This window comes from Adiantum capillus-veneris, chromosome 28, assembly GCF_014529385.1.
Source record: "Adiantum capillus-veneris isolate H3 chromosome 28, ASM1452938v2, whole genome shotgun sequence".
Classification (NCBI taxonomy): Eukaryota; Viridiplantae; Streptophyta; class Polypodiopsida; order Polypodiales; family Pteridaceae; genus Adiantum; species Adiantum capillus-veneris.
In genome coordinates this window covers 27,133,795-27,143,859 of record NC_140958.1, presented here as the reverse complement: position 1 = coordinate 27,143,859, position 10,065 = coordinate 27,133,795, and the positions used below count along the sequence as shown (strand labels likewise).

General features: G+C 42.8%; 1 pseudogene; it reads left to right on the top strand.

Annotated features, from left to right (window-relative positions):
* The first annotated feature begins 5,490 nt into the window (after positions 1-5,490).
* Positions 5,491-6,777, top strand: LOC147420206 (uncharacterized; annotated as a pseudogene).
* The last annotated feature ends 3,288 nt before the right edge of the window (positions 6,778-10,065 follow it).

Genomic DNA, 10,065 nt, shown 5'->3' with positions numbered 1-10,065 from the left:
AACTTTGTTATGGGGGTGTGTTGTTTGCGTCCTAGCCGCTCAAGCTAGGTGGTGCCCCCTGTTTGCTTTACTGTGACAGGCTCGAGACGCGCCATTCGGTCCCTGGTGTTTTAGAGGCCGTCGGGGGTTCGGGGTTTGCTTTGCTCTCGTCAGCAGTATAGAATGTATCCCAAGACAAGGGTAAACTGCATAGCAAGAAGATGCATTTGATTTCCTCGTCAAAGACCAAACCCTGAGTGGTCAACTGAGTGAAAATGATATTGAACTCATTAATGTGAGTAGAAATAGTGCCCTCTTCCTTCATACGAAGGTCAAATAGCTTTTTCATCAAGAAAATCTTATTAGTGGCACTTTTGTTCTCATAACTGGAACACAAGTTATCCCATACATCTCTAGCAGTCCTTTCTCCAACTATAGTAAAGTACACAGATTCGGCCAAATGCAAACGGAGGGTAGATTTGGCTTTAGCATCAAGTTTTTCCCACTCAACATCTGTATACTCTCCCTCTGGGCTTTTCGAAAGGATCTCAATATTTGAGAATCCCCCAGCTCAAGAAAACCTCATGCTATCGACCCTCACAAAAGGTTATGCAGACAAGAAACTAGCCCAGTCTCAGAGCCTCCAAATTGAGTCTCAGAAACGGTTGGGACTGCCAGAAACAAGCCAAATCGGCTCCACAAAAGGTGGCAGCTTCTGCAACTCAATGTACATCCACTGTCAACAATACTGCAAGGTGCAGTATACACGCTCAAATAGGCACCAAACAAAATGTGAAAGCAGTAAACAAATCCCTGCGGGGAGTAAAACCGCTCCCAAAAGAGCTCAAGCACTATCAAAAGTGCCAAAACAATGCATATGTGCATCAAATACTCCCACTAAAATTTGTGTTGATGCAAAACACTGCAATCTCTAAGAAACCTAGATGTCCTGTATGTATGCAAGAATCTGTGAGGAGATGGATGCCTGAAAAACCAAGACAATGTCAATGCCAAAAAGTGCTCATAATCAGCCCATAGACACCGTCTCAATAGCACATAATAGCCATAAAACCTATATACAATCCCAAAATAGTCTCTGAACAACCTGCACCTGTGTCCTGTACCTATAACTGTAGCTGTAGCAAAAGTGGAGTTGAAAAATACAACTCCTAAAGCGTAGCTCGGATGAAGATTTTGACTACACAGACAACTTTGAAAGGGAGGTAAAACCACAGGACACCTATTGGAAAAGCTCTCAGAACACTAAATTTATCGATGCCAAAATCGGAAACCTGTTTGCACTTTTGAAAGTGCCCGCGTGCATGGACGTGAAAACAGCAAGCACAGACCCCGCTCTGATACCAGTTGAAGGTGCCGCAGGAAGCGTGTGCGAGTGCAAGTGCGAGAGTAGAGAGAGAGAGAGAGAGACCTACTTTGTGTGGAGCTCACAGCAACGTTATCATGTTGCAGCTCCTTATTCTATTGTATTAAAGAATAAGTGTATACATGGTTAAGCTAGTAGATGGGTTAGTAGTAAGTGGGATGTCCGACCAGTTGGCCTGAATCCCAGCAATGCATAGTACCAAGGCCGTCACTCAAGGCTGTATGAGCCAACTTCCACTCCTCCTGAGGCTCACACTAAACCCCATCTCAATCCCACACATTGTAGAACTACGCATTCAGAAAAGACTCGTGACTGTGACGGACACCTTACCTCAACCACTCGCCATCAAGTTCAGCAGATCATGTGTGCCTTATGTCCATCCTACAATCTGGGCTGTGCTGCATATCCTCCATAACACCCTCTCTCAACCAATGCTTTCTCTCACTCGAGCAACCATCCTCCCTTTTTTCTCTCTCCCATGCCTGCCATTATCCAGTGGCCATGCGGTATTGTTCCTCTCTCTCTCTCTCTCTCTCTCTCTCTCTCTCTCTCTCTCTCTCTCTCTCTCTCTCTCTCTCTCTCTCTCTCTCTCTCTCTCTCTCTCTCTCTCTCTCCCCCCCCCCCCCCCATAGGGCGCATGTAGAGCTATTAAGAGTCCAAAGAGGTCAGCATTACAAGAAATATTCTTCTTACAAGGGTTTCCGCATGTGCCTTGAGAGACTACCAACACAGCCAAAGGTTTGGCATGGAAGGAAGCTCGTTGATGGGAAGCAAGTTGTAGCCAGAATTGATTGTTTGACTGAAACAAGGCTGTAGGTAGATAAACAAAGCAAAGCCAACTAAATTGGTTGCATTCAATAATGGATCAACACATGAGACCCTCGATTGGGAGACAAGATGACACACCTCCATTGGATATCGCCTAGGATCTAGAATATCTGCATCATCAATCTATCGAGCACATCATACATTGTAATTTGAAGCCAGTAGATATACTACTGTATAAGCATTTCTATGCCAAGGTCGAAGGAGCATCCTATTTTTGCTTGTGAGATCTGTCAACTTGTAGGTCGGGCATGTACTTCTAATATTCACTATTTTTAGGGCTTGCTTTTTTTTGCATGGTTTTCTTCTTTTGTTATATTAGACAAATTTTAGTCGTCCACAAGCCTATATAACCATTATCCATTTGTAAAATTCATATAATTTAAGAGTTAATATTTGAAGGGCTTCCAAAAGATAAACCCTTTATTGTGTAAGGTTCTTTTCCTCGAGAAATTGCTTGCTGAGCACCTTGTTCAAAGGTGGTGGGGAGAGCTACAATATTTTGCCATGCTTATGGTGGGAAGGAGTGTTCGAGACAAATCATTTTCCTAACCATACACAGAAAGAGGAAAGTTTAGACGAATGACTTGCATTTTTTCTTCTTTTTACACTATTTCTCTTAAATTCCTAGCGGAATGATTCCTTTTCTTCTTGGTCCTAAGGGGCATTCTTGACTTTTCAAGTAGCATGATTGTAAGTTGAGACACACTTTCCCCAGGTGGGAAGGATTGCAGTTTTCAACCTTGCCAGTGTGTGCCTATGTTTTTGGCTTTGAGATTTGTGTGTCTATCTTTAAGGTAGAGATAAGCGTTGCTATGTCTCTTGGTATTTCAGTGTTTGTTGTATAAAATCAAAGATGACCATTGAAAGTAGTTTCTACGAATTTTTTCACACAAAATTCTCTTTGAGAGTGTAACAGTGGAAATCAAACTTTTCTCTTTTGTTTTCTAGGTCAAAACTCAAAGCATTTTCAGGTATTCACACTAAAACTTGTAAAACTTTGCCGGTTTACTTGAAGTAAAGATTGGAATCTAGCCGATGGTTTGCTCTTTTATCTAGTTTAAATAAGAGTGGTGAAATTTTACAAGTTTGAGCATAAATACAGACAGAGACTTCAAATTTTAACCCCAACCCTTACTAACTCGAATCCTAGTCCATGACATTATTTTCCATAGGAGGATATCTACAAGAAAGTAGCATTGTATTATTACTTCTGAATGTTTCTTAGTAGCTATGGCAAATGTATGAAGTGCTATCCCCAAAGCTACTGCAGCACTCATGTAGTAGTACGTGATATCTCCCATGGACATGGGAGATGGAATCCAAGGCCTCCATTAATCTAGGGACCTGACCTTAAGCGAGCCTTTTAGACCTTGTTGTGAATATAAACTTGGGTTACTTACCTTTTGAAAGTTTACTCCCCCTCGTTGCACTACATTTGTACACAGACTTTGCTTACATATATTTCTTATCAGTTTAATTTCTATGTGTAATTTAAGGGTGTATATATATCATGCCTGAATATTTCTATTTATATATCTAACATGAGTGTTTCAAATTTCTAGAACACAATCCCCCGGTCTCATATTCTCGTCTGATAAATGCTCCATTGAATTTTCTTTCTTACGAGTTTCTCTCTTTATTTGTGACTAAACTTGATCTATGCTATTAAGTTGAACTACAACTCTAGGGGTGCACTATGTAATCACGTTAATGTATAACATGAGTTCAAAACGAGGGATTTTAAAACACACAAAAATTATGCAATTTAACAAAGATACATTAAAATAAAGGGGTTTTATATTCAATTTTGAAAAAATAAAGAGTCATTTTATTCATTCAAACATGTTAAAAGAGGGGTTTTTTTAATACCCCACGAACGCATGTTATATAGGGGGTACTAAACGGTAAACGCCCCGAGAACTACAACATTTTTCTTCCCGCTCAATTGTCTCACATTTCAGTTTCAACAAGGTTATGGGCTGAGACTTGCAAGTCAAAGGAGGCTCTTCTAGATTATGTGAAGGTCACAGGTTGCATGGCTGTGAGCTGCGAGGAAACTAAGGGCATCAAGAGAAGGAGGGGTCATATAATGTAGGCTAGGACCATGAGTAAGAGGATGACCGAAGCTGCAAGAGATCGGAGGTCGTCAACTATATATATTGAAGAGGGCCAAGAACTGACGGCATAAAGGGGAAACTATTGTGGAGGTCCGGGAGTCTGATCAATATGGCCTCCGATTGGGTGCCAAGGGTTGGGGCTACCAGAGGAGAGCCACGCAGCCTGTGGCTTGAGGGAACGAGTTGGTGTTGAGAGTAGGTTTGAGAGACCATGAGAAAGGATATGGTAGCACTGCAAAGAAAAGGAGGCAAGATCCGAACTGCAATGAGGGGGAATATTGGGTTGTCCCTGAGATCTACACATACCATAGGGTGAGGATGTGATGCCCCAAATAGGCAAATTGGATACTCTTTCCAATTGGAGATTTATTGCGTTGTTGTCTGGGAGTAGGCTGGTCAAAAGAAAATGAGGGCTGCATGGGATGAAGTAAGCATGCTATATTATGCTCTCATGAGGAGGATCTAAGGATTGTAAGTGGTGAGGAAGGTGGATCTATATAAGTTCCGCAAGGTAGAAGGATGGCCTTGCCCTGAGTAAAGAAGAAGCAAAAATCACTCAAAGGAAGACAGATTGGGCATCAAAAAGGAGAAGAAGAAGCCCAATAAATCGATGAAGGGTGCTATATCAAAGGAGCGAGATCATTTTGTTTCATGCCACTCTATCATTGTATATGCTTGAATTGAAACGAGCATGATTTGCATTATCATATTCTCCTAGTTCTTGATAAATATATCATTTCCCCCTCTTGCTCTAGTGCTAAAAAGGGGGTCCCATATCTGAGGTACTTTAATGCAATGTGATGGAACTCTCTACTTGAATGTGGTGCATGCCGCGGATTTCAAAGCATATTTGTGTGTTGTGCATGTTAGAGATTTAGGTAAGGATTTGTGTATGAGCCCATTTGTGGGGAGCATGTGTGTGGATATGGAGTACCAAGGTTATACATGAAATGCATCATGATGTACTTTACACTTGAGTGCATACAGTCTGGGTTGGTTAGGTATGGACTAGGGCAGTAGTCATTTGCAGATTGGGTGTCTAAGTGTGTGTTAAATAGGGGATAGGGTGTTGTGGAATCACTGGCTATAGAGAGACATTCAGTGAGTGTGGAGGGTGCATTCACATTTCCCCCTTTCCATCTTGTGGTGCCCCCATTGAGGATCACACTGATCGCTCGAGTGATGGCGTGGTGCAATAACATGGTGCCAGATTGTGAGTTAGTGTTCTCAGGTGAGCGAGATGCTGAAGATTGGATGTCAGATGTGGAACTCTGGATGTTGTCGATGCGGATGGTGATCGACGAAGCCAAGTCAAGGGCTGTGTTGTTGGTGATGGGAGGGAAGGCCAAAGCTTGGTTTGAGGGGTTGGAAGGTCCCGATCGACAGTCATGGAAGGTGATTTGAGCTCGGTTTATTGAAAACTTACAACAAAGGAATTTGCCTGCAGAATTGGACGCAAAATTGAAGGTTTTGAAGAAAGATATAAGTGGTGAGTTTGCAACCTTTCAACAGCAATTTGAAGATATTTGGCTACAATTTGAAGCTACTACAGAGGCAACGACTACTTCAAATTAGAGAGGTTTTTGGAGTGCTTACATCTCAAGATTCGAGAGAAGGTGGAGTTTGCTGGTGTAGAGCCTATGAGGATGCAGTGTACGTCGTCAAAGTGAAGAGTAGAAAGACGAAGAAGCAGTTGGAGATGGGTTTGCTCAAGCCTAGTGATTATGTAGTTATTTTGATGACCCCACAACATGCAATGCATGTAAAAGAAATTCACAGTTGCCGACATGCAACGGTTGCAAGTTCTCCGTGGGTAAGCTCTATTCCATATCGTGTTTCATCGGTGCCCCCTATGTGTTACACACATATGCCTTCAAAAGAGGATCTCATCAACGAGGATGAAGGATTCGTAAATGAAGATATGCATAAAGAGGAGACAAAATATGCCGTGGGTTCTCAGGTATTGATAGAGATTAAAGACCACCATGCAGTAGAGGAGATCAAGCCAACTATGCAAGCGTCAAAGGCTCCAATTGTAGAAGCGAGTATAAAACTGGAAGTTTCTCAAGTAGTCGAGGCAAGAGAGAATGATGTCCAAGACCAAGGGGTTGGGCAGCGCTCTCTTATGCCTTGGATGGTGAGGCCCTGCCAACTATAGAGGTAAGCTCTAAGGATGAAGTTGATTGGGGGTTTGATGAGCTAGCGGCCGTTGGTATAGATGAAGAGTCACTGGTGCTTGTTGCTAAAGCTATGGCCAGGATGTAGATTAAGCAAGACCTTGCACCTCCTCCAGTGTCAGAAGAAGAAGCACGTGTATTTTTTCTTGAGCCTTTGTGTGATGTCAAAGCAGACAATCAGGTTTGGGATGCAGAGAAAGAAATAGAGGATGAAACTATCAATGTCGAGGGCGGCTCTATGGACTTGGGGTTAATGGCAAGAGACAACCATGCTATGTGCAAACAGTTTTGAGCCGATTGGTTGATGGTTATGCTTTTAAGGGTTTCTTTTCAATAGATTGTATGCCAGATACTATGTGCTTTCCAAGGAGATTTTAATATGAAGACCTCTTCAATAGATATTGTTGTGATTGCCTAGGATGCACGAGTCCTTCACATGGATGGGGATGCTTGTCATGTGCAGGAAGACCATTTCTCCATACAACTTAAAGTAGAGAAATGTTATGGAGAGCTCTTATCATGCTCTATGTGTAGGTTTATATATGCATTACAGGCACATGTTACATATGTTTTATATAAGCATGACTTCGGTCAACGGTTTCTTTTTTATCTAGGTGGAGTGCCAATCACAATTAGGGGAGCCTATGGCTTTCCATTTGACCCAAAGGGGTTGTGAAAATAAATTCCTCTCTCTATATTATACATATAATTTCTATATATGATCTTTTCTTTTGCCATCACAATATACAACTATTATCTAAACCATTTATCTTATGCACTCCTATTCTACCTAAATAATGTTGCGGTTGAGCATGAATGCTCAACTAGGGGGTGGGTAAAGATGGTGCAACCAAACACTGTAGACCCAAGGAGAAGCCAACAACACGTGTGTGGAAGTTAGTAGGTGGATAGCACAATGCTTGAGCAGCTACTTGGTGCAGGGTACAACAAGCATGGTCGGGGTATGTATGCCCAATTAGGCATTTTGCAGGTCAAGTTGTGGATTTTGAGCTCTATTAGTCGGAGAGCTTAATGGTGATCAAGGTTGATGGATATCAACACACATGGAGGTGACATGTTATGTATGCAAAATGAATGCTCCAGTTTGCTGAGCTAAAGATTTTTTTATAGAAGAAGGCGCATGTCCAATGGGGAATTATGGTAGCACAAGATGGTCGATGGTCGTATCGATCGTCACATCTCCTGCAGGCGAAGATCTCCTCATCCGAGAACCATTTTTAATTTGCGGAGTGGGCTTTGTTGATCTACGGCCATGAGGCCTTGAAGCTTTGTTTTCATGGTGCTAAGACAAATTAGTTGAATTTTCTTGGCATTGGCGGTCAAATATATGCATGAAGGACAAGTCCACGATTGGAGCCATGGAGTGTGTGTGATATGAGGCCAAGCTCAATTTTTTTAGAAAAGTACCGCGCTGGAGGTTAAGACTCCAAAAAATGGACATTGTTGCATGGAGCGGAATGGCGGCACTACTAGTACAGTCACCTCCGGAGCATGAGAGGACAAGTGATCGATAGAGCAGGAGGGCGCTACAGTTCTTGTTGGAAATAAGCCGCAAGGATTTGACACGTCAGCATGACGTTTGTAATCTCAATCATACCTCTATTAATAGAGGTCTCCAATCATATGAATGAGAGCGGTTGCATCTATCCACATGCGTCTCTTGGTAATTGCCTCCTGCACTAGCACGTCTCTGTGTGTGTGCACGCTACAGAGCAACGCTCTCAATATTTCTACATGGTATTACGAGGAGGTTCGATCAGGGAGGAGGACCCGTTTGCTGGCCCTCGCCTGGCCTCCCAACTCTTCGAAGATGCCTCATTACATGGGACAATCCCCCCCTTAAGGAGGTGTGCAAGCAGTAGGCACAAGTGACAAATTTTGACATGTTGTAGTTTGGGTCGTAGCAGGTACTGATTTGGTGAGGAAATCTGCCCAATTGTGAGCAGTGGGCACTTATTGCAACTTTAAAAAACCATTGGCGACCAATTCCTTGATGAAGTGATAACTGATTTTGATGTGCTTTAGTTTGTTGGAGAAACTTGCAGAAGCAGCCAGAGCAATTGCAGATTGGTTGTCGCAGTAGAGGGTTATGGCTTCTTCCGAGATAGGATATGGAAGTTGAAATTCTTGAATGAGCTCAGAAATCCAGAGAGCTTCCCTGGAAGCAAGAGCATCAGCTACATATTCGGCTTCAGTCGATGAAGAGGCAATTGAAGATTGTAGCTTCGTTTGCAAGGATATTGGTGCACCTGAAAGAGAGAATATATAGACACCTGTGGAGAAGCAGCTGGGATTATCCCCTGCCCAATTGGCATCGACATAGCCACTCAGAGAGATAGGTGTAGTGGGATCATAAGCATAAGTGAGAGCATAGTGCTTAGTAGTCAGGAGATAACGAAGTAAGCGTTTTGCAGCTTGCTTGTGTGCTTTGCATGGCTGTGACATAGCACGAGATAAGATATGGCCGGTGTAGCAGAGATCAAACAGAGTGCAGGATATCAGATAACGAAGCTGACCACAAAACTTGGGATAATGAAGAGAAGGCCAATAGAGCTCATCAGCGGGAGAGTAGGCATGAAATTCAGGTGCTAAGTTGTGTTTGAGAGGAAGGGGGCTGAATTCAGGAGAAGAAGTGCTCATGCCATAATAAGTGAGAAGCTCTTCAATGTATTTTACCTGGGTGAGTTTGATCCACTTGCCATAGGGGTCGCGAAGCACTTGAATGCCAAGAAGATACGTCATTGGTCCCTTGTCACTGACAGGGAATTCTTGTTGGAGACAGTCGATGGCGCGCAAGACCATGATTTCAGTGGTGCCGATGAGTGGAATATCATCCACAAATAATCCCAGAATGGCGAGGCCATCATTTTTACGCCAGATGAAAATATTGAAGTCGACACTAAGTCGCTCCCAATCACATGCAATGAGATAATTGTGTATGCGTGTATACCATTCACATGCAGACTGTTTGAGGCCGTATATAGGCTTATTTAGCTTGCAAACATAATCAGGATAATATGGATTTGCAAAGTGCGGAGGTTGGGTCATGTAAACAAGCTCGTAGAGCAAGCCGTGCAAAAAAGCTGTTTTAATGTCAAGGTGATGTAGGGGCAAATTATACTTTGCAACTATAGCGACTAAAAGTCTAAATGCAGTTAGGCCTAGAACAGGAGAGTATGTATCAAAATAGTCTACACCATACCTCTGTGTATAGCCGCGAGCGACAAGTCTGGCTTTGTAACGCTCAATTTTGCCATCCGGGAAGTACTTTTTCTTCAATATCCATTTGCATGTGACTATATTGTGATGTTCTGGCGGTGGAACAAGATCCCAAGTATGGGCTTCTTCGAGTGCCTGAAGCTCAGCTTGAATAGCTACGTGCCATAAATCTCCCTCACTGGATGAGAGGGCATCGACGATCGAGATTGGCAGAATATCTTCTACTGGAGTGGGTGGGGTGGTCGATTGAAGTTCTTCTTGGAGAACAACCGAGAAGCTTGTAGCAGCGTAAATATCTACTAATGACCTTGTGCAGACACGACTGCTAGAAGCTGCTTGA